The sequence below is a fragment of the Dendropsophus ebraccatus genome, chromosome 14, assembly GCF_027789765.1.
Source record: "Dendropsophus ebraccatus isolate aDenEbr1 chromosome 14, aDenEbr1.pat, whole genome shotgun sequence".
Taxonomy (NCBI): Eukaryota; Metazoa; Chordata; class Amphibia; order Anura; family Hylidae; genus Dendropsophus; species Dendropsophus ebraccatus.
The window spans coordinates 5,737,671-5,764,369 of NC_091467.1; the positions used below are offsets into that span (position 1 = coordinate 5,737,671).

The 26,699-nt window shown below is 50.2% G+C and overlaps 1 protein-coding gene across 3 annotated transcripts in view; it reads left to right on the forward strand.

The window, feature by feature from the left end:
* Positions 1-26,699, forward strand: part of NCOA3 (nuclear receptor coactivator 3) — an 86,083-nt gene that overhangs the window by 36,861 nt on the left and 22,523 nt on the right. For 2 of the 3 annotated variants that reach the window (XM_069953909.1, XM_069953911.1), the window contains exon 1: positions 10,029-10,119. The exons of the other annotated variant lie outside the window; for it this stretch is intronic. The gene's annotated coding sequence lies outside the window, so the exon portion shown is untranslated. Of the gene's footprint in view, positions 1-10,028; positions 10,120-26,699 lie in introns of those variants that run through there. 3 annotated transcript variants of the gene reach the window in all.

Here is a 26,699-nt window from a genome sequence, read left to right on the forward strand (position 1 = left end):
CTTAATAGGAGGCAGGACCGACCCGAAATCATCACCCTGAGCCAATGTAATAGGAGACAGGACCGACCCCAAATCATCACCCTGAGCCAATGAAATAGGAGGCAGGACCGACCCCAAATCATCACCCTGAGCCAATGTAATAGGAGGCAGGACCGAACCGAAATCATCACCCTGAGCCAATGTAATAGGAGGCAGGACCGACCAGAGATCATCACCCTGAGCCAACTTAATAGGAGGCAGGACCGAACCGAAATCATCACCCTGAGCCAATGTTATCAGAAGCAGGACCGACCCGAAATCATCACCCTGAGCCAATGAAATCATCACCCTGAGCCAATGTAATAGGAGGCAGGACCGAACCAAAATCATCACCCTGAGCCAACTTAATAGGAGGCAGGACCGACCCCAAATCATCACCCTGATCCAATGAAATAGGAGGCAGGACCGACCCCAAATCATCACCCTGAGCCAATGTAATAGGAGGCAGGACCGAACCGAAATCATCACCCTGAGCCAATGTAATAGGAGGCAGGACCGACCAGAGATCATCACCCTGAGCCAATGTAATAGGAGGCAGGACCGAACCGAAATCATCACCCTGAGTCAATGTAATAGGAGGCAGGACCGACCAGAGATCATCACCCTGAGCCAACTTAATAGGAGGCAGGACCGAACCGAAATCATCACTCTGAGCCAATGTAATAGGAGGCAGGACCGACCCCCAAACCATCACCCTGAGCCAATGTAATAGGAGGCAAGACCGACCCCAAATCATCACCCTGACCCAATGTAATAGGAGGCAGGACCGAACCGAAATCATCACCCTGAGCCAATGTAATAGGAGGCAGGACCGAACGGAGATCATCACCCTGAGCCAATGTAATAGGAGGCAGGACCGACCCCAAACCATCACCCTGACCCAATGTAATAGGAGGCAGGACCGACCCGAAATCATCACCCTGAGCCAATGTAATAGGAGGCAGGACCGACCCGAAATCATCACCCTGAGCCAATGTAACAGGAGGCCGGACCGACCAAAGATCATCACCCTAAGCCAATGTAATAGGAGGCAGGACCGACCCCAAATCATCACCCTGAGCCAATGTAATAGGAGGCAGGACCGACCCCAAATCATCACCCTGAGCCAACGTAATAGGAGGCAGGACCGAACCGAAATCATCACCCTGAGCCAATCTAATAGGGTGCAAGACCGGCCCAAAATCATTACCATAAGCCAATGTAAGGCTGGGTTCACACTGTGTTTTTGCAATCCGTTTTTTTCATCCATTTTTTGCAAAAAACGGATGCATTTGTGTGCATCCGTTTTTCCATTGACTTCCATTGTAAAAAAAACGGATCAAAACGGATCCGTTTTTTTTAACAGACACAAAAATAGTGTCAGCTACGTTTTTGCGTCCGTGAAAAAAACCAGATCCGTTTTGATCCATTTTTTTTACAATGGAAGTCAAAGGAACAACGGATCAAAACGGATGCACACAAATACATTTGTTTTTTTCATCTGTTTTTTTGCAAAAAAACGGATGAAAAAAAACGATTGCAAAAACGCAGTGTGAACCCAGCCTAATAGGTTGCTGCACCAAGCAAAATCATCACCCTAAGCCAATGTAATCAGAAGCAGGACCGACCCGAAATCTTCACCCTGAGCCAATGTAATAGGAGGCAGGACCGACCCAAAATCTTCACCCTGAGCCAATGTAATAGGAGGCAGGACCGACCCGAAATCATCACCCTGAGCCAATGTAATAGGAGGCAGAACCTACCCCAAATCATCACCCTGAGCCAATGTAATAGGAGGCAGGACCGACCAGAAATCATAACCCTGAGCCAATGTAATAGGAGGCAGGCCGGACCCGAAATCATCACCCTGAGCCAATGTAATAGGAGGCAGGACCGACCCGAAATCATCACCCTGAGCAAATGTAATAGGAGGCAGGACCGAACGGAGATCATCACCCTGAGCCAATGCATGGAGGCAGGACCGACCCCAAATCATCACCCTGAGCCAATGTAATAGGAGGCAGGACCGACCCCAAATCATCACCCTAAGCCAATGTAATAGGAGGCAGGACCAAACAGAAATTATCACCCTGAGCCAATGTAATAAGAGGCAGGACCGAACGGAGATCATCATCCTGAGCCAATGCATGGAGGTAGGACCGACCCCAAATCATCACCCTGAGCCAATGTAATAGGAGGCAGGACCGACCCCAAATCATCACCCTAAGCCAATGTAATAGGAGGCAGGACCGACCCGAAATCTTCACCCTAAGCCAATGTAATAGGAGGCAGGACCGACCTGACATCATCACCCTGAGCCAATGTAATAGGAGACAGGACCGACCGGAGATCATCACCCTGAGCCAATGTAATAGGAGGCAGGCCCGACCCTAAATCATCACCCTAAGCCAATGTAACAGGAGGCAGGACCGACCAGAGATCATCACCCTGAGCCAATGTAATAGGAGGCAGGACCGACCCCAAATCATCACCCTGAGCCAATGTAATAGGAGGCAGGACCGACCAGAGATCATCACCCTGAGCCAATGTAATAGGAGGCAGGACCAACCCCAAATCATCACCCTAAGCCAATGTAATAGGAGGCAGGACCGAACAGAAATCATCACCCTGAGCCAATGTAATAGGAGGCAGGAACGACCCCCAAATCATCACCCTGAGCCAATGTAATAGGAGGCAGGACCAACCCCAAATCATCACCCTGAGCCAATGTAATAGGAGGCAGGACCGAACCGAAATCATCACCCTGAGCCAATGTAATAGGAGGCAGGACCGACCTGACATCATCACCCTGAGCCAATGTAATAGGAGGCAGGGCCGACCAGAGATCATCACCCTGAGTCAATGTAATAGGAGGCAGGACCGACCAGAGATCATCACCCTGAGCCAATGTAATAGGAGGCAGGACCGACCAGAGATCATCACCCTGAGCCAATGTAATAGGAGGCAGGACCGGCCCCAAATCATCACCCTGAGCCAATGTAATAGGAGGCAGGACCGACCCCAAATCATCACCCTGAGCCAATGTTATCAGAAGCAGGACCGACCCCAAATCATCACCCTGAGCCAATGAAATCATCACCCTGAGCCAATGTAATAGGAGGCAGGACCGAACCAAAATCATCACCCTGAGCCAACTTAATAGGAGGCAGGACCGACCCGAAATCATCACCCTGAGCCAATGTAATAGGAGGCAGGACCGACCCCAAATCATCACCCTGAGCCAATGAAATAGGAGGCAGGACCGACCCCAAATCATCACCCTGAGCCAATGTAATAGGAGGCAGGACCGAACCGAAATCATCACCCTGAGCCAATGTAATAGGAGGCAGGACCGACCAGAGATCATCACCCTGAGCCAACTTAATAGGAGGCAGGACCGAACCGAAATCATCACCCTGAGCCAATGTTATCAGAAGCAGGACCGACCCCAAATCATCACCCTGAGCCAATGAAATCATCACCCTGAGCCAATGTAATAGGAGGCAGGACCGAACCAAAATCATCACCCTGAGCCAACTTAATAGGAGGCAGGACCAGCCCGAAATCATCACCCTGAGCCAATGTAATAGGAGGCAGGACCGACCCCAAATCATCACCCTGAGCCAATGTAATAGGAGGCAGGACCGACCCCAAATCATCACCCTGAGCCAATGTAATAGGAGGCAGGACCGAACCGAAATCATCACCCTGAGTCAATGTAATAGGAGGCAGGACCGACCAGAGATCATCACCCTGAGCCAATGTAATAGGAGGCAGGACCGAACCGAAATCATCACCCTGAGTCAATGTAATAGGAGGCAGGACCGACCAGAGATCATCACCCTGAGCCAACTTAATAGGAGGCAGGACCGAACCGAAATCATCACTCTGAGCCAATGTAATAGGAGGCAGAACCTACCCCAAATCATCACCCTGAGCCAATGTAATAGGAGGCAGGACCGACCAGAAATCATAACCCTGAGCCAATGTAATAGGAGGCAGGCCGGACCCGAAATCATCACCCTGAGCCAATGTAATAGGAGGCAGGACCGACCCGAAATCATCACCCTGAGCAAATGTAATAGGAGGCAGGACCGAACGGAGATCATCACCCTGAGCCAATGCATGGAGGCAGGACCGACCCCAAATCATCACCCTGAGCCAATGTAATAGGAGGCAGGACCGACCCCAAATCATCACCCTAAGCCAATGTAATAGGAGGCAGGACCAAACAGAAATTATCACCCTGAGCCAATGTAATAAGAGGCAGGACCGAACGGAGATCATCATCCTGAGCCAATGTAATAGGAGGCAGGCCCGACCCTAAATCATCACCCTAAGCCAATGTAACAGGAGGCAGGACCGACCAGAGATCATCACCCTGAGCCAATGTAATAGGAGGCAGGACCGACCCCAAATCATCACCCTAAGCCAATGTAATAGGAGGCAGGACCGACCTGACATCATCACCCTGAGCCAATGTAATAGGAGGCAGGACCGAACAGAAATCATCACCCTGAGCCAATGTAATAGGAGGCAGGAACGACCCCCAAATCATCACCCTGAGCCAATGTAATAGGAGGCAGGACCAACCCCAAATCATCACCCTGAGCCAATGTAATAGGAGGCAGGACCGAACCGAAATCATCACCCTGAGCCAATGTAATAGGAGGCAGGACCGACCTGACATCATCACCCTGAGCCAATGTAATAGGAGGCAGGGCCGACCAGAGATCATCACCCTGAGCCAATGTAATAGGAGGCAGGACCGACCAGAGATCATCACCCTGAGCCAATGTAATAGGAGGCAGGACCGACCAGAGATCATCACCCTGAGCCAATGTAATAGGAGGCAGGACCGGCCCCAAATCATCACCCTGAGCCAATGTTATCAGAAGCAGGACCGACCCCAAATCATCACCCTGAGCCAATGTTATCAGAAGCAGGACCGACCCCAAATCATCACCCTGAGCCAATGAAATCATCACCCTGAGCCAATGTAATAGGAGGCAGGACCGAACCAAAATCATCACCCTGAGCCAACTTAATAGGAGGCAGGACCGACCCGAAATCATCACCCTGAGCCAATGTAATAGGAGGCAGGACCGACCCCAAATCATCACCCTGAGCCAATGTAATAGGAGGCAGGACCGACCCCAAATCATCACCCTGAGCCAATGTAATAGGAGGCAGGACCGAACCGAAATCATCACCCTGAGCCAATGTAATAGGAGGCAGGACCGACCAGAGATCATCACCCTGAGCCAACTTAATAGGAGGCAGGACCGAACCGAAATCATCACCCTGAGCCAATGTTATCAGAAGCAGGACCGACCCGAAATCATCACCCTGAGCCAATGAAATCATCACCCTGAGCCAATGTAATAGGAGGCAGGACCGAACCAAAATCATCACCCTGAGCCAACTTAATAGGAGGCAGGACCAGCCCGAAATCATCACCCTGAGCCAATGTAATAGGAGGCAGGACCGACCCCAAATCATCACCCTGAGCCAATGAAATAGGAGGCAGGACCGACCCCAAATCATCACCCTGAGCCAATGTAATAGGAGGCAGGACCGAACCGAAATCATCACCCTGAGTCAATGTAATAGGAGGCAGGACCGACCAGAGATCATCACCCTGAGCCAATGTAATAGGAGGCAGGACCGAACCGAAATCATCACCCTGAGTCAATGTAATAGGAGGCAGGACCGACCAGAGATCATCACCCTGAGCCAACTTAATAGGAGGCAGGACCGAACCGAAATCATCACTCTGAGCCAATGTAATAGGAGGCAGGACCGACCCCCAAACCATCACCCTGAGCCAATGTAATAGGAGGCAAGACCGACCCCAAATCATCACCCTGACCCAATGTAATAGGAGGCAGGACCGAACCGAAATCATCACCCTGAGCCAATGTAATAGGAGGCAGGGCCGACCAGAGATCATCACCCTGAGTCAATGTAATAGGAGGCAGGACCGACCAGAGATCATCACCCTGAGCCAATGTAATAGGAGGCAGGACCGACCAGAGATCATCACCCTGAGCCAATGTAATAGGAGGCAGGACCGGCCCCAAATCATCACCCTGAGCCAATGTAATAGGAGGCAGGACCGACCCCAAATCATCACCCTGAGCCAATGTTATCAGAAGCAGGACCGACCCCAAATCATCACCCTGAGCCAATGAAATCATCACCCTGAGCCAATGTAATAGGAGGCAGGACCGAACCAAAATCATCACCCTGAGCCAACTTAATAGGAGGCAGGACCGACCCGAAATCATCACCCTGAGCCAATGTAATAGGAGACAGGACCGACCCCAAATCATCACCCTGAGCCAATGAAATAGGAGGCAGGACCGACCCCAAATCATCACCCTGAGCCAATGTAATAGGAGGCAGGACCGAACCGAAATCATCACCCTGAGCCAATGTAATAGGAGGCAGGACCGACCAGAGATCATCACCCTGAGCCAACTTAATAGGAGGCAGGACCGAACCGAAATCATCACCCTGAGCCAATGTTATCAGAAGCAGGACCGACCCGAAATCATCACCCTGAGCCAATGAAATCATCACCCTGAGCCAATGTAATAGGAGGCAGGACCGAACCAAAATCATCACCCTGAGCCAACTTAATAGGAGGCAGGACCGACCCGAAATCATCACCCTGAGCCAATGTAATAGGAGGCAGGACCGACCCCAAATCATCACCCTGATCCAATGAAATAGGAGGCAGGACCGACCCCAAATCATCACCCTGAGCCAATGTAATAGGAGGCAGGACCGAACCGAAATCATCACCCTGAGTCAATGTAATAGGAGGCAGGACCGACCAGAGATCATCACCCTGAGCCAATGTAATAGGAGGCAGGACCGAACCGAAATCATCACCCTGAGTCAATGTAATAGGAGGCAGGACCGACCAGAGATCATCACCCTGAGCCAACTTAATAGGAGGCAGGACCGAACCGAAATCATCACTCTGAGCCAATGTAATAGGAGGCAGGACCGACCCCCAAACCATCACCCTGAGCCAATGTAATAGGAGGCAAGACCGACCCCAAATCATCACCCTGACCCAATGTAATAGGAGGCAGGACCGAACCGAAATCATCACCCTGAGCCAATGTAATAGGAGGCAGGACCGAACGGAGATCATCACCCTGAGCCAATGCATGGAGGCAGGACCGACCCCAAATCATCACCCTGAGCCAATGTAATAGGAGGCAGGACCGACCCCAAATCATCACCCTAAGCCAATGTAATAGGAGGCAGGACCAAACAGAAATTATCACCCTGAGCCAATGTAATAAGAGGCAGGACCGAACGGAGATCATCATCCTGAGCCAATGCATGGAGGTAGGACCGACCCCAAATCATCACCCTGAGCCAATGTAATAGGAGGCAGGACCGACCCCAAATCATCACCCTAAGCCAATGTAATAGGAGGCAGGACCGACCCGAAATCATCACCCTGAGCCAATGTAATAGGAGGCAGGACCGACCTGACATCATCACCCTGAGCCAATGTAATAGGAGACAGGACCGACCGGAGATCATCACCCTGAGCCAATGTAATAGGAGGCAGGCCCGACCCTAAATCATCACCCTAAGCCAATGTAACAGGAGGCAGGACCGACCAGAGATCATCACCCTGAGCCAATGTAATAGGAGGCAGGACCGACCCCAAATCATCACCCTGAGCCAATGTAATAGGAGGCAGGACCGACCAGAGATCATCACCCTGAGCCAATGTAATAGGAGGCAGGACCAACCCCAAATCATCACCCTAAGCCAATGTAATAGGAGGCAGGACCGAACGGAAATCATCACCCTGAGCCAATGTAATAGGAGGCAGGAACGACCCCCAAATCATCACCCTGAGCCAATGTAATAGGAGGCAGGACCAACCCCAAATCATCACCCTGAGCCAATGTAATAGGAGGCAGGACTGAACCGAAATCATCACCCTGAGCCAATGTAATAGGAGGCAGGACCGACCCCAAATCATCACCCTGAGCCAATGTAATAGGAGGCAGGACCGACCCCAAATCCCCCTGAGCCAATGTAATAGGAGGCAGGACCGACCCCAAATCATCACCCTGAGCCAATGTAATAGGAGGCAGGACCGACCCCAAATCATCACCCCGAGCCAATGTAATAGGAGGCAGGACCGACCCCAAATCATCACCCTGAGCCAATGTAATAGGAGGCAGGACCGACCCCAAATCATCACCCTGAGCCAATGTAATAGGAGGCAGGACCGAACTGAATTCATCACCCTGAGCCAATGTAATAGGAGGCAGGACCGACCCCAAATCATCACCCTGACCCAATGTAATAGGAGGCAGGACCGAACCGAAATGTTCACCCTGAGCCAATGTAATAGGAGGCAGGACCGACCCCAAATCATCACCCTGAGCCAATGTAATAGGAGGCAGGACCGACCCTAAATCATCACCCTGAGCCAATGTAATAGGAGGCAGGACCGACCCCAAATCATCACCCTGAGCCAATGTAATAGGAGGCAGGACCGACCCCAAATCATCACCCCGAGCCAATGTAATAGGAGGCAGGACCGACCCCAAATCATCACCCTGAGCCAATGTAATAGGAGGCAGGACCGAAGTGAATTCATCACCCTAAGCCAATGTATGGAGGCAGGACCGACCCCAAATCATCACCCTGAGCCAATGTAATAGGAGGCAGGACCGACCCCAAATCATCACCCCGAGCCAATGTAATAGGAGGCAGGACCGACCCCAAATCATCACCCTGAGCCAATGTAATAGGAGGCAGGACCGACCCCAAATCATCACCCTGAGCCAATGTAATAGGAGGCAGGACCGGCCCCAAATCATCACCCTGAGCCAATGTAATAGGAGGCAGGACCGACCCCCAAACCATCACCCTGAGCCAATGTAATAGGAGGCAGGACCGACCCCAAATCATCACCCTGAGTCAATGTAATAGGAGGGATCATGTGCGAGGGGTCTAGTCACATGTATCACACCCCAGCACTGATCAGTGTGTGACTTCTCTGGATCAGCCGAATTTATCTGGGGTGTAGTCATGATCATATATACTGCAGCTGCCTCAGAACCTCTTAGCAGGGGCAGCTGTCAGTATAGGGGGTGTAGTCCTGATGACATATACATATATACTGCAGCTGCCTCAGAACCTCTTAGCAGGGGCAGCTGTCTGTATAGGGGTGTAGTCCTGATGACATATACATATATACTGCAGCTGCCTCAGAACCTCTTAGCAGGGGGCAGCTGTCAGTATAGGGGTGTAGTCCTGATGACATATACATATATACTGCAGCTGCCTCAGAACCTCTTAGCAGGGGGCAGCTGTCAGTATAGGGGGTGTAGTCCTGATGACATACACTGCAGCTGCCTCAGAACCTCTTTTAGCAGGGGGCAGCTGCCTCTATAAGGGGTGTAGTCCTGATGACATTATATATATATATATATATATATATATATATATATATATATATATATATATACACTGCAGCTGCCTCAGAACCTCTTAGCAGGGGCAGCTGTCTGTATAGGGGTGTAGTCCTGATGACATATACTTATATACTGCAGCTGCCTCAGAACCTCTTAGCAGGGGCAGCTGTCTGTATAGGGGTGTAGTCCTGATGACATATATATATATACTGCAGCTGCCTCAGAACCTCTTAGCAGGGGCAGCTGTCAGCAGACATGATGCTATACCCTGTATATAGTGTGGTGGTCCCCGGTGAGCCGCAGTCTGTGGCCCGGAGTTCACCTGAGGGGAGCCGCCCGCCCCCTCCCCCTCCATCCTACTATAAATAGCCCCCCAGTGCTGAGCACCAGGCTTCATTGTCCCCCTGGTGCTGCGGGCGGCGCCGCGCGGCATGCTGGGGGATGTAGTCCACGCCCCTGGCAGACAGGCAGGCGCAGTGGCTCTCTGGACTACAGCTCCCAAGAGTCCCCGCGGTAGGACGGAACTTTCCCTGCCCGGGGAGTGTTTGCCATTTAAATAAACAGCAAGGAAAATGGCGGAGTGTTCGGTGCGGGGATAAAGGAGCCGCGGAGCGGAGGGATCGGCAGCTGCTCCGTGAGTACAGCGCCCCCAGGGGCGACCGGGCCCGGCCCTGTACCGGGAGGAGCGAGACCGGCTGTGGGGGATGGGGGGCTGCTAACTTCACGGCGGCTACCGGGGCAGGGCTGTCACCAGCGGCCTCAGATTCCCGGACACCGGGCAAACTTCTCATAGTGTCTGTGACCGAATCCCCCGACTACAGTGTATAGTATATGTATATACCCCCCCGACTACCGTGTATACTATATGTATATACCCCCCCCCCCCCCCGACTACCGTGTATACTATATGTATATACACCCCCGACTACCGTGTATACTATATGTATATACCCCCCCGACCACCGTGTATACTATATGTATATACCCCCCCGACCACCGTGTATACTATATGTATATACCCCCCCCCCCGACTACCGTGTATACTATATGTATATACACCCCCGACTACCGTGTATACTATATGTATATACACCCCCGACTACCGTGTATACTATATGTATATACACCCCCGACTACCGTGTATACTATATGTATATACACCCCCGACTACCGTGTATACTATATGTATATACACCCCCGACTTCCGTGTATACTATATGTATATACACCCCCGACTACCGTGTATACTATATGTATATACACCCCCGACTACCGTGTATACTATATGTATATACACCCCCGACTACCGTGTATACTATATGTATATACACCCCCGACTACCGTGTATAGTATATGTATATACCCCCGACTACCGTGTATAGTATATGTATATACCCCCCCCCCGACTACCGCGTATAGTATATGGATATACCCCCCCGACTACCGCGTATAGTATATGTACGCACCCCCCCCGACTACCGTGTATAGTATATGGATATACCCCCCCCCCCCCCCCCCCCCCCCCCCGGCTACCGCGTATAGTATATGGATATACCCCCCCGACTACCGCGTATAGTATATGGATATACCCCCCCGACTACCGCGTATAGTATATGGATATACCCCCCCGACTACCGCGTATAGTATATGTACATACCCTCCTTCCAGCCTGGATAGCTAAAGCGTATTATTTTCTATCCCCACTGTATCCTGGTTTAGAAACTGTAGTGTCACCTATACTGCACACCCACCACCCAGTGTATACATTGTACCGTCACCTATATACCTCGCACCACCACCAGGTGTATACATTGTACTGTCACCTATATAACCCCCAGATTTATACACTGCACTGTCACCTATATATCCTCTACCACCCAGTGTATATACTGTAATGTCACCTACATACCCCCACCACTAGCTGTACTGTCAGCTATATATCCTCCATCACTATCTGGTGTATATACTATACTGTCACCTATCTACCCACTACCACCATAAGGTGTATACACTGTACAGTCATCTATATGCCCTCCGACTACTAGATATAAAGTATATATGCTCCACCACCACCTGGTGTACATACTGTACCGTCACCTATATAACCGCCACACATTGTACATACTGGACAGTTGCCTATATACCACCACCACTACCCGGTGTATATGCCAGGGCTTTGGAGTCGGGGGGTAGTTGTGGCTGGAGATGGAAAAAATGTACCGACTCAAGCTCTAAAAAAATCTTTAAAAATTTTATAATTGAGTTTTCATAGTAAGTCTTATATTTTATGTTCTATCGATCGAATGACATTTCCTCCACATATCCGTAATAAAGCACTGGCCCTATTAGATGAGAGTGGTCGGGGGAAATATATCCGTAATAAAGCACTGGCCCTATTAGATGAGAGTGGTCGGGGGAAATATATCAGTAATAAAGCACTGGCCCTATTAGATGAGGGTGGTCGGGGGAAATATATCAGTAATAAAGCACTGGCCCTATTAGATGAGGGTAGTCGGGGGAAATATATCAGTAATAAAGCACTGGCCCTATTAGATGGGTAGTCGGGGAAAATATATCAGTAATAAAGCACTGGCCCTATTAGATGGGTAGTCGGGGAAAATATATCAGTAATAAAGCACTGACCCTATTAGATGAGGGTGGTCGGGGAAATATATCTGTAATAAAGCACAGGTCCCATTAGATGAGGGTGGTCGGGGAAATATATCTGTAATAAAGCACTGGTCCTATTAGATGAGGGTGGTCGGGAAAAATATATCCGTAATAAAGCACTGACCCTATTAGATGAGGGTGGTCGGGGGAAATATATCTGTAATAAAGCACAGGTCCCATTAGATGAGGGTGGTCGGGGAAATATATCTGTAATAAAGCACTGGTCCTATTAGATGAGGGTGGTCGGGAAAAATATATCCGTAATAAAGCACTGGCCCTATTAGATGAGGGTGGTCGGGGGAAATATATCAGTAATAAAGCACTGGTCCTATTAGATGAGGGTGGTCAGGAAAAATATATCCGTAATAAAGCACTGGCCCTATTAGATGAGGGTGGTCGGGGGAAATATATCAGTAATAAAGCACTGGTCCTATTAGATGAGGGTGGTCGGGAAAAATATATCAGTAATCAAGCACTGGCCCTATTAGATGAGGGTGGTCGGGGGAAATATATCCGTAATAAAGCACTGGCCCTATTAGATGAGAGTGGTCGGGGGAAATATATCAGTAATAAAGCACTGGCCCTATTAGATGAGGGTGGTCGGGGGAAATATATCTGTAATAAAGCACTGACCCTATTAGATGAGGGTGGTCGGGAAAAATATATCCGTAATAAAGCACTGACCCTATTAGATGAGGGTGGTCGGGGGAAATATATCCGTAAGAAAGCACTGACCCTATTAGATGAGGGTGGTCGGGGGAAATATATCTGTAATAAAGCACAGGTCCCATTAGATGAGGGTGGTCGGGGAAATATATCTGTAATAAAGCACTGGTCCTATTAGATGAGGGTGGTCGGGGGAAATATATCAGTAATAAAGCACTGGCCCTATTAGATGAGGGTGGTCGGGGCAAATATATCAGTAATAAAGCACTGGTCCTATTAGATGAGGGTGGTCGGGAAAAATATATCAGTAATCAAGCACTGGCCCTATTAGATGAGGGTGGTCGGGGGAAATATATCCGTAATAAAGCACTGGCCCTATTAGATGAGAGTGGTCGGGGGAAATATATCAGTAATAAAATACTGGCCCTATTAGATGAGGGTGGTCGGGGGAAATATATCTGTAATAAAGCACTGATCCTATTAGATGAGGGTGGTCGGGAAAAATATATCCGTAATAAAGCACTGACCCTATTAGATGAGGGTGGTCGGGGGAAATATATCCGTAATAAAGCACTGACCCTATTAGATGAGGGTGGTCGGGGGAAATATATCTGTAATAAAGCACAGGTCCCATTAGATGAGGGTGGTCGGGGAAATATATCTGTAATAAAGCACTGGTCCTATTAGATGAGGGTGGTCGGGAAAAATATATCCGTAATAAAGCACTGGCCCTATTAGATCAGGGTGGTCGGGGGAAATATATCAGTAATAAAGCACTGGTCCTATTAGATGAGGGTGGTCAGGAAAAATATATCCGTAATAAAGCACTGGCCCTATTAGATGAGGGTGGTCGGGGGAAATATATCAGTAATAAAGCACTGGTCCTATTAGATGAGGGTGGTCGGGAAAAATATATCCGTAATAAAGCACTGGCCCTATTAGATGAGGGTGGTCGGGGGAAATATATCAGTAATAAAGCACTGGTCCTATTAGATGAGGGTGGTCGGGAAAAATATATCAGTAATCAAGCACTGGCCCTATTAGATGAGGGTGGTCGGGGGAAATATATCAGTAATAAAGCACTGGCCCTATTAGATGAGGGTGGTCGGGAAAAATATATCAGTAATCAAGCACTGGCCCTATTAGATGAGGGTGGTCGGGGGAAATATATCAGTAATAAAGCACTGGCCCTATTAGATGAGGGTGGTCGGGGGAAATATATCTGTAATAAAGCACTGGCCCTATTAGATCAGGGTGGTCGGGGGAAATATATCTGTAATAAAGCACTGGCCCTATTAGATAAGGGTGTTCGAGGAGATGATGTTCTCTTCCTTGATGCTGGATGATTGTATATGAGCAGCAGTGTAATATGAAGATATTGCCGATATTGAAGATAATGAGATATTGCCGTGACTTCTGTCCTCAGTGTGGTGTTTTCTCTCTGGGAGAAGATTGTGTGTTTTTCTTTAGTGCGCTATGGCTGCAGCAGGTTTGTGTGTGTGTGTGTATGCTATGGCTGCAGCAGGTTTGTGTGTGTGTGTGTATGCTATGGCTGCAGCAGGCTGTGTGTGTGTGTGTGTAATGGCTGCAGCAGGCTGTGTCTGTGTGTGCTATGGCTGCAGCAGGCTGTGTGTGTATGCTATGGCTGCAGCAGGCTGTGTGTGTGTGTGTATGCTATGGCTGCAGCAGGCTGTGTGTGTGTATGATATGGCTGCAGCAGGCTGTGTGTGTGTGTGTGTGTGTAATGGCTGCAGCAGGCTGTGTCTGTGTGTAATGGCTGCAGCAGGCTGTGTCTGTGTGTAATGGCTGCAGCAGGCTGTGTGTGTATGCTATGGCTGCAGCAGGCTGTGTGTGTGTGTGTGTGTGTGTGTATGCTATGGCTGCAGCAGGCTGTGTGTGTGTGTGTATGATATGGCTGCAGCAGGCTGTGTGTGTGTGTGTGTAATGGCTGCAGCAGGCTGTGTCTGTGTGTGCTATGGCTGCAGCAGGCTGTGTGTGTGTGTGTGTGTGTGTGTGTGTGTGTGTGTGTGTGTATGCTATGGCTGCAGCAGGCTGTGTGTGTGTGTGTGTGTATGCTATGGCTGCAGCAGGCTGTGTGTGTGTGTGTGTGTGTGTATGATATGGCTGCAGCAGGCTGTGTGTGTGTGTATGATATGGCTGCAGCAGGCTGTGTGTGTGTGTATGATATGGCTGCAGCAGGCTGTGTGTGTGTATGATATGGCTGCAGCAGGCGGTGTGTGTGTGTGTATGATATGGCTGCAGCAGGCAGTGTGTGTGTGTATGATATGGCTGCAGCAGGCAGTGTGTGTGTGTATAATATGGCTGCAGCAGGCAGTGTGTGTGTGTGTGTATGATATGGCTGCAGCAGGCAGTGTGTGTGTGTATGATATGGCTGCAGCAGGCAGTGTGTGTGTGTATGATATGGCTGCAGCAGGCTGTGTGTGTATGCTATGGCTGCAGCAGGCTGTGTGTGTGTGTATGATATGGCTGCAGCAGGCTGTGTGTGTATGCTATGGCTGCAGCAGGCTGTGTGTGTGTGTGTATGCTATGGCTGAGGCAGTCTGTGTGTGTATGCTATGGCTGCAGCAGGTTGTGTGTGTGTGTGTGTGTGTGTACTATGGCTGCAGCAGGTTGTGTGTGTGTGTGTGTGTGTGTACTATGGCTGCAGCAGGCTGTGTGTGTGTGTGTGTGTGTGTGTACTATGGCTGCAGCAGGCTGTGTGTGTATGCTATTGCTGCAGCAGGCTGTGTGTGTGTGTGTGTGTGTGCGCTATGGCTGCAGCAGGCTGTGTGTGTGTGTGTAATGGCTGCAGCAGGCTGTGTGTGTGTGTGCTATGGCTGCAGCAGGCTGTGTGTGTGTGTGTACTATGGCTGCAGCAGGTTGTGTGTGTGTGTGTACTATGGCTGCAGCAGGGTGTGTGTGTGTGTGTGTGTGTGTATGCTATGGCTGCAGCAGGTTGTGTGTGTGCCTGTGCGTGCTACGGCTGCAGCAGGCTGTGCCTGTGCGTGCTACGGCTGCAGCAGGCTGTGCCTGTGCGTGCTACGGCTGCAGCAGGCTGTGCCTGTGCGTGCTACGGCTGCAGCAGGCTGTGCCTGTGCGTGCTACGGCTGCAGCAGGCTGTGCCTGTGCGTGCTACGGCTGCAGCAGGCTGTGCCTGTGCGTGCTACGGCTGCAGCAGGCTGTGCCTGTGCGTGTGTGCTATGGCTGCAGCAGGCTGTGCCTGTGTGTGTGGTGTGCGCTATGGCTGCAGCAAGCTGCGTGTGAAAGAGAGGGCAGAAATTAAAGGGGTAGTCTGGGCAACAGTGAAAAGTCCACGGGCGGCGGGATCATAATAAAGGCGTCCTATTTACCTGACCCCGTAGTGCAGCATCAAGGTCATGGCCCCAGCGGGCTCCTGATCCTGTGATAGATATCACAGCCCCTCTCAGAAATGCCCGCTCAGCCAATCAATGAGTGAGATGGGACACAGTTGTAGTCACTGACCGTCTTAGCGGTTAGTTCCTGTGGGGCCATGGTGATTCAGGAGCATACTGGCATTCTATGGGAAGCTCGCGCGCCTCCTCTCTCTGCGCGGGAGAGTGAACATGTCAATTCTTCCGAGTAAAGAGAGGAGGCGCGCGAGCTTCCCATAGACTGGCAGTATGACACCGAGGCTGGCGGGATTCTGCAGTGGAGAATTCTGACTGTTTTACTCAGTGTGAACGCAGCCATAGTCAGAAACATAGAGGATTGTCAGCAGAAAAGACCACCTGCTCCATCTAGTCTAGTTGTGAGTAGTTCAGGACATGGAGGCTGGAGACTGGCTGCATCCACTGCACACACTGGAGAAGCTGCTGTATATACAGTATATATTCCCTCAGAAGTCGCCCAGGATCATGTAGGACATTAGGGAGAAGCTGCTGAGCCAGTGTGATAGATAACTCCCCTGGTATATGACCGGCCATTTATGAAGGAGTCTGAGCTGCAGCTTACTGACTCCACAGCCCTGGTATATACCTTCCACCACCATCTGTTGTATATACTGTACTGTCACCTATATACCCCCCACCACTACCCAGTGTATATACCGTAGTGTCACCTATATACACCACCACCTGGTGTAAACGCTGTACTGTCTCCCTATATACACTCTTTGACTACCATGTATATTGTATATATACCCCCATATACCCTCCTCCACCACCCGGTTTATATACTGTACTGTCACCTATATACCCACCACCTCCCGGAGTAAACGCTGTATTGTCTGCCTATATACACCTTTCGACTATCTTGTTTATATACCTCTTGTATATGTCCCCTCCACCACCTATTGTACATAATGTACTATCGTCTATATACCCACCACCACCATCTTGTGTATACACTGTACTGTCACCTATATACTTTGCACCACTACCCAGTGTATGTACTGTCACCTATATCCACCACCACCTGGTGTATACACTGTACTGTCACCTTTTTTTTTTACTCCCCTTCCTCGGATGTATACACTGCACTGTCACCTATATACCCTCCACTACCCAGTAGACACTGTACTGTCATTTCTATATCATCCACCACTACCTGGTGCACAGGGCTGTGGGGTCGGTAAACCGCAGCTCTGACTCCTGAATTTTAGGAGGACCGACTCAGACTCCGCCTCCTGCTCCTTGATAAATGGCCGGTCATATACCAGGGGAGTTATCTATCACACTGGCTCAGCAGCTTCTCCCTAATGTCCTACATGATCCTGGGCGACTTCTGAGGGAATATATACTGTATATAAAGCAGCTTCTCCTGTGTGTGCAGTGGATGCAGCCAGTCTCCAGCCTCCATGTCCTGAACTACTCACAACTAGTCTAGAAGGAGCAGGTGGTCTTTTCCTACTGACAATCCTGTTTCTAACTAAATATTCACCAGATACACAGAAACACTGCTAACACTGACAGATCCCTGTAATATAGAGGTCACACATAGTGATATAGAGAGGGCTCACACATAGTGATATAGAGAGGTCACACATAGTGATATAGAGAGGGGTCACACATAGTGATATAGAGAGGGGTCACACATAGTGATATAGAGAGGGGTCACACATAGTGATATAGAGAGGGGTCACACATAGTGATATAGAGAGGGGTCACACATAGTGATATAGAGAGGGGTCACACATAGTGATATAGAGAGGGGTCACACATAGTGATATAGAGAGGGGTCACACATAGTGATATAGAGAGGGGTCACACATAGTGATATAGAGAGGGGTCACACATAGTGATATAGAGGGGGGTCACACATAGTGATATAGAGGGGGGTCACACATAGTGATATAGAGGGGGGTCACACATAGTGATATAGAGAGAGGGGGGTCACACATAGTGATATAGAGAGGGGTCACACATAGTGATATAGAGAGAGGGGGGTCACACACAGTGATATAGAGAGAGGGGGGGGGTCACACACAGTGATATACAGAGAGGGGGGGGGGGTCACACACAGTGATTACAGAGAGAGGGGGGGTCACACAGTGATATACAGAGAGGGGGGTCAGCCATAGGCCCAGATTTATCAGCTCTCTCAGCATCCATGCTACTGAATCATTGCCCCCACAGGAACTACCTGCTCAGCAAGTCAGTGACTGCATCTGTGTCCCACCTCACTCACTGATTGGTTGATTGGGAGCACATTGCACTGCTGGGGTGCGAGGACGAGTAAATATTATGATTTTGACCCCATGTTCCCCCTGGATTTCTCACTGCCCCTTTAATTTCTGCCTCTCTAACATATACACACAGCCTGCTGCAGCCACAGCACGCGCGCACGCACATATACACACAGCCTGCTGCAGCCACAGCACGCGCGCACGCACATATACACACAGCCTGCTGCAGCCACAGCACGCGCGCACGCACATATACACACAGCCTGCTGCAGCCACAGCACGCGCGCACGCACATATACACACAGCCTGCTGCAGCCACAGCACGCACGCACGCACATATACACACAGCCTGCTGCAGCCACAGCACGCGCGCACGCACATATACACACAGCCTGCTGCAGCCACAGCACGCGCGCACGCACATATACACACAGCCTGCTGCAGCCACAGCACGCGCGCACGCACATATACACACAGCCTGCTGCAGCCACAGCACGCGCGCACGCACATATACACACAGCCTGCTGCAGCCACAGCACGCGCGCACGCACATATACACACAGCCTGCTGCAGCCACAGCACGCGCGCACGCACATATACACACAGCCTGCTGCAGCCACAGCACGCGCGCACGCACATATACACACAGCCTGCTGCAGCCACAGCACGCGCGCACGCACATATACACACAGCCTGCTGCAGCCACAGCACGCGCGCACGCACATATACACACAGCCTGCTGCAGCCACAGCACGCGCGCACGCACATATACACACAGCCTGCTGCAGCCACAGCACGCGCGCACGCACATATACACACAGCCTGCTGCAGCCACAGCACGCGCGCACGCACATATACACACAGCCTGCTGCAGCCACAGCACGCGCGCACGCACATATACACACAGCCTGCTGCAGCCACAGCACGCGCGCACGCACATATACACACAGCCTGCTGCAGCCACAGCACGCGCGCACGCACATATACACACAGCCTGCTGCAGCCACAGCACGCGCGCACGCACATATACACACAGCCTGCTGCAGCCACAGCACGCGCGCACGCACATATACACACAGCCTGCTGCAGCCACAGCACGCGCGCACGCACATATACACACAGCCTGCTGCAGCCACAGCACGCGCGCACGCACATATACACACAGCCTGCTGCAGCCACAGCACGCGCGCACGCACATATACACACAGCCTGCTGCAGCCACAGCACGCGCGCACGCACATATACACACAGCCTGCTGCAGCCACAGCACGCGCGCACGCACACACACACACACACACACACACAGCCTGCTGCAGCCATAGCGCACACACACAGCCTGCTGCATCCATAGCATACACACACACACACACACACACACACACACACAGCCTGCTGCAGCCATAGCATACACACACACACACACACAGCCTGCTGCAGCCATAGCATACACACACACACACACACACACACACACAGCCTGCTACGGCCTTAGCATACACACACGCACACACACAACCTGCTGCAGCCATAGCATACACACACACAGCCTGCTGCAGCCATAGCACATACACAGCCTGCTGCAGCCATAGCATACACACAACCTGCTGCAGCCATAGCACGTACACAGCCTGCTGCAGCTATAGCATACACACACACAGCCTGCTGCAGCCATAGCATACACACACACACACAGCCTGCTGCAGCCATAGCATACACACACACACACAACCTGCTGCAGCCATAGCATACACACACACACAGCCTGCTGCAGCCATAGCATACACACACACACAGCCTGCTGCAGCCATAGCATACACACACACACAGCCTGCTGCAGCCATAGCATACACACACACACAGCCTGCTGCAGCCATAGCATACACACACACACACACACACAGCCTGCTGCAGCCATAGCATACACACACACACAACCTGCTGCAGCCATAGCATACACACACACACAGCCTGCTGCAGCCATAGCATACACACACACACACACACACACACAGCCTGCTGCAGCCATAGCATACACACACACACAGCCTGCTGCAGCCATAGCATACACACACACAGCCTGCTGCAGCCATAGCATACACACACACACACAACCTGCTGCAGCCATAGCGCGCGCACACACACACAACCTGCTGCAGCCATAGCACACACACAACCTGCTGCAGCCATAGCGCGCGCACACACACACAACCTGCTGCAGCCATAGCGCACGCACACACACACAGCCTGCTGCAGCCATAGCACACTCGCGCAAACACACACCTATATACCCCACCCAGTGTATACTCTGTACTGTCGCCTATATACTCCACCCCCACCCGGTGTATACTCTGTACTGTCACCTATATGTCCTCCGACTACTGTGTATAATGTGTGTGTATATATTCCCATATAGACCCACCACCACGCGGTGTACATACTGTACTGTTACCCTCTTTGGGAAAATGGTGCAATTAGCCGGCAAATATCATTGAGCCTATGGGATGGGCGGAAGCTCAAGTGGAGCCCACGGGGCTGAATGTTTTTGCGTGTGTATTCTGTAGTGTGCACATGTTCTTGGGGCCCTGGATGGGGGAGGGGACTCAGCTCTTGGGGCCCTGGATGCGGGAGGGGACTGTGAGCTCTTGGGGCCCTGGATGGGGGAGGGGACTGTCGACTGTACGGACATCCCTTAGGTCCTGCATGTAAATCAGAAACAACCTTTGTTGCTTTGGTCTGTAAGAAAGTAGATGGGTCTTCTAATGTGGTCTGTGATTGTGACAGCTTTCGCATGTAGGGATCATCCCCGGTCTGTACCGTACAGCTGCCGGTGTGTAGGGATCATCCCTGGCCACTATCGTACAGCTGCCGGTGTGTAGGGATCATCCCCGCCCACTATCGTACAGCTGCCGGTGTGTAGGGATCATCCCCGCCCACTATCGTACAGCTGCCGGTGTGTAGGGATCATCCCCGCCCACTATCGTACAGCTGCCGGTGTGTAGGGATCATCCCCGCCCACTATCGTACAGCTGCCGGTGTGTAGGGATCATCCCCGCCCACTATCGTACAGCTGCCGGTGTGTAGGGATCATCCCCGCCCACTATCGTACAGCTGCCGGTGTATAGAGATTATCCCCGCCCACTATCGTACAGCTGCCGGTGTGTAGGGATCATCCCCGCCCACTATCGTACAGCTGCCGGTGTGTAGGGATCATCCCCGCCCACTATCGTACAGCTGCCGGTGTGTAGGGATCATCCCCGCCCACTATCGTACAGCTGCCGGTGTGTAGGGATCATCGCCGCCCACTATCGTACAGCTGCCGGTGTGTAGGGATCATCCCCGCCCACTATCGTACAGCTGCCGGTGTGTAGGGATCATCCCCGCCCACTATCGTACAGCTGCCGGTGTGTAGGGATCATCCCCTCCCACTATCGTACAGCTGCCGGTGTGTAGGGATCATCCCCGCCCACTATCGTACAGCTGCCGGTGTGTCGGGATCATCCCCGCCCACTATCGTACAGCTGCCGGTGTGTCGGGATCATCCCCGCCCACTATCGTACAGCTGCCGGTGTGTAGGGATCATCCCCGCCCACTATCGTACAGCTGCCGGTGTGTAGGGATCATCTGTCTGGAGGTAATGTGCGGCCTCCGTCCTGAGCGGCTCGTGCCTCTCGCGCTATCAGGAGATACATGGAATTTTCCACTGCTTTTTGCTGCAGCTTCTCTGAATAGTTGACATTGCAAAAATGCAGCGTTTCTCTGAATGAGTCATCGTCTTATATTTAACCTCACACCAGCGGCAGCTATTTATACACTACCAGTCTCCTGTGTCTGGAAGGGTTAAACTCTGGGGCAGAAGTCGAGGCTTTCTAGATTCTGACCTGTATGAGTACCCAGGACGTCCCGGCTGATCCAGACATTATGGCCGTCACATTGTGTAATGTTAGTTTCTCCATGATGGCACCATGTGACTCGTGTCCACTGTAGCCGAGGACCAGTACATGGACAGGTCACACTTAGGGTCCTATTAGGGTGCCTTTACACAGAGAGATTTATCTGGCAGATTTGTGAAGCCAAAGCCAGGATTGGAATTGAAAAGAGAAGAAATTTCAGTCTTTCCTTTATGACCTGTTACCTGTTTATAGTCTGTTTCTGGCTTTGGCTTCAAAAATCTGTCAGATAAATCTTTCTGTGTATAGGCCCCCTTAGACAAAGCGATTTTTACCGAATAACAATAAATGATCGCAAATTAGATTGTTTATTGTTAACCTAAAATCATTCACCATATTGCACAGAACGATGGTCGTTAGTTATGATCGTTACAACAATTGTTACTACCGATCGTTTACTCCATCTGATCCCAGTAAAAGAATGAACGTTGTGGAATTACACAGAACGATTAACAAAGATTTTAGGGTCAGATCTAAATGAACGTTCAATGATACACAACAGATTTTTCGATTGTTGCCTTCCAGTTACACAGGACGATTATCGTTTATATTTGAACGATATAACGATTTTCCGAAATTTTGATCATTGCGCTTTCGTTTTTCCCTCCTCCCCTTCTAAGAGCTCCAGCACTTTCAGTTTTTTATCTACAAGCCATGTAAGTGCTTATTTGTTACAGGAATAGTTGTACTGTGTAATGGCGTCATTCATTTTACCATAACATGTATGATGGAATTCCAAATATATTATTTATGAAGATATAAATAGGTGAAATCGTAAAAAAGAATGCAATATGGTAACGTTTGGGGGGTTCCTGTGTCTACGTAATGCACTATATGGTAAAAGCGACATGATACTATTATTCTATAGGTCAGTCCGAACACAACCATATGCAGGTTACATAGATTCTCTAATGTTATATATATATTTTTTTTTATGAAATCCTTTTTTTTTTGGCAATTCGTTAATATAATGGCCCTATTGTGACGCTTATAACTGTTTTATTTTCACCTATGGGGCTGTATTGGGCGTCATTTTTTTCCGCCATGATCTCTAGTTTTTATTTATACCATATTTGTGAAGATCGGACGTTTTGATCACTTTTTATGATTTTTTTAATATATATATATAATGTAACATAAAATGGGTAAGCCGCACACTTTTTTTCCCTCTTTTCGTCTACGACATTCTCCATTCGCAATGACGCTTGTTATACTTTAATAGATCGGACAATTACGCACGATACGGTGTATGTTTATTTTTATATGTTTTATTTATATAATGGGAAAGGGGGGTGATTTCAACTTTTATTGGGGGAGGGGTTTTGGGGTAGTGTGTTAGTGTTTTTAACTTTTTTTTTACACATTTGAAGTCCCTTTGGGGGACTTTTACATTCACTACTTTGATTTCTACTTTGACCATTGCTAGGCCATAGGCATAGCATCGATCAGTGTTATCGGCGATCTGCTCATTGAGCCTGCCTGTGCAGGCTTAGTGCAGCCGATCGGACCGCACGTAGGAAGGTGAGAGACCTCCGGCGGTCCGTTTTAACGATCGGGACCGCGGGGGTCCCGATCAGTAAGTGCCAGGGGGGGCCTTTAAGGGGTTAATGACACGCGGCAGCTTCCCCCCCCCCCAAAAAAAAAAAAAATCACCAATATACATTTATTACGGAAAATGCTTATAAAGGGCTTATTTCCCTGCACTTACTACTGCATCACGGCTTCACTTCCTGGATAACATAGAGATGTCACAACCCGACTCCCAGAGCTGTGCGGGCTATGGCTGCTGGAGAGGATGATGGCAGGGGGGCACTGAGGGACACAGGGCACTGAGCATCCCTCTGCCATCATCCTCTCCAGCAGCCACAGCCTACACAGATCTGGGAGTCGGGTTGTGACATCACGAGGTTATCCAGGAAGTGACATCACGAGGTTATCCAGGAAGTGACATTACGAGGTTATCCAGGAAGTGACATCACGAGGTTATCCAGGAAGTGACATCACGAGGTTATCCAGGAAGTGACATCACGAGGTTATCCAGGAAGTGAAGCCTTGATGCAGTAGTAAGTGCAGGGAATAAAGCACTTTATAGGCACTTACCGTGTCTATTGTGTCTATTGTCTATTGTGTCTTAAGTGTCTATTGGGGATTTCTATAACTTTTGGGGGCAATACAATACTTTAATGAACATTTTCGCCAGACTTCTCCTTTAAGCCATAAAGCTTGTAATAAATCTAACATTTTGTTTATATTCTTTAGGTCCATGTGAACCAGTTTATGTTCTCTTCATTTTATTACTTTAAAAATAAAGTTTAAATTTAAATAAATTTGCTTAAAAAAATTGCCCTATTCTGACTCCTAACACACTTTTTAATCTTCAGGTTGTATGGCTGTGGTGTTAGGGGTCTTTTTTTTTTTTTTTTTTTTTTTTTTTTTGGGGGGGGGGCTGTGATCTGTAGTTTTATTATTCAGTACCACGTTTTTATATGACACTTCTGATCACTTTATTGCATTTTTTTCTAGGATGTGATGTGACCAAAAATTAGCAAATTTGGTGGTATTTTTGCGCTTACACTGTTTATCAGTAAGGTGATAATTTTTATTGGCAATAACACTTCAGCTGTCAGGGGATGATGGGGGATGTAGTCGTGTAACACTCATATCTGCAGGCTACAAATCCCACACCCCCCCTCCCCACTTCCAGTCAGAGCCATGCTGACCCACTCGTCACTCCCCCACATCACTAATGTCCGCACCAGGAAGGTCCTGACCTGCCGCCTACACCTCCCAGCCGCATCTCCTCCTTGTCTCCCCGCATCTCCCAGCCGCATCTCCTCCTTGTCTCCCCGCATCTCCCAGCCGCATCTCCTCCTTGTCTCCCCGCATCTCCCAGCCGCATCTCCTCCTTGTCTTGCCGCACTTCCTCCTCCTCGTCTCCCCGCACCTCCCAGCCGCACTTCCTCCTCCTCGTCTCCCCGCACCTCCCAGCCGCACTTCCTCCTCCTCGTCTCCCCGCACCTCCCAGCCGCACTTCCTCCTCTTCGTCTCCCCGCACTTCCTCCTCCTCGTCTCCCCGCACCTCCCAGCCGCACTTCCTCCTCCTCGTCCCCCCGCACCTCCCAGCCGCACTTCCTCCTCCTCGTCCCCCCGCTCCTCCTCCTCGTCTCCCCGCACCTCCCAGCCGCACTTCCTCCTCCTCGTCTCTCCGCACCTCCTCCTCGTCTGTCAGCTGCAGGTGTGGGCCAAGGAGGAGACACTTGGGGGACGCACAGAAAACATGGCAGGCGCTCAGGTAGCCGCCCACCATGTTTTCTGCTGTATCCTTTGTTAGGCTGCGCTATTGCCTGGAAATCTTCGTATCGAATCAAGTTTCCCCCCAAGAATCCATAGTTGTGCTTCACTAGATTGCACCATGTGACTGTGTCCATTCTAGCTGAGACTTAGTACATGGACAGGTCACTTTTACTCTTCCATCAGTGGTTGTCAGGTTATGTAATGTTGCGGTTATTATGCCTTGATGGCACCATGTGACCCGCCTCCACTGTAGCTAAGGCTCAGTACATAGACAGGTCAGGCTTAATCTTCCATCGATGATCATCAGGTTGTGGCAGTGATGGCACCATGTGACCCGCCTCCATTGTAGCTAAGGCTCAGTACATGGACAGGTCAGGCTTACTCTTCCATCTGTGACCGTCAGGTTGTGGCAGTGACGGCATCATGTGACCCGCCTCTATTGTAGCTGGGGCTCAGTACATGGACAGGTCAGACTTACTCTTCCATCGATTATCATCAGGTTGTGGCAGTGATGGCACCATGTGACCCGCCTCCATTGTAGCTAAGGCTCAGTACATGGACAGGTCAGACTTACTCTTCCATCGATTATCATCAGGTTGTGGCAGTGATGGCACCATGTGACCCGCCTCCATTGTAGCTAAGGCTCAGTACATAGATAGGTCAGGCTTAATCTGCCATCAATGACTGTACGTTTTGAGATCTGTGGGTTCATACCACCTCTTGATCTTACGTTATAATCTTGTCTGTCGTCTTGGTCGCAGCTTCTACGTCTCTCATGATTGTCTAGTCAGAGGTTTTCGTGTGGGCCTGACCTTGAGGCGGAGGGTAGCGGCAGTTCCTATGACAACCCGGCACAAATACAGCTCCTCCTCAGGAAAGATCATCCCGTCAGTGATGGCTGCCGGAATCCTGTTAACCACTTCAGCAGAATCTATTCTGTCCCCTGCAGACTGTCTCATCTGTAGGTACATGTGGCAGATGTGACCCATAGAC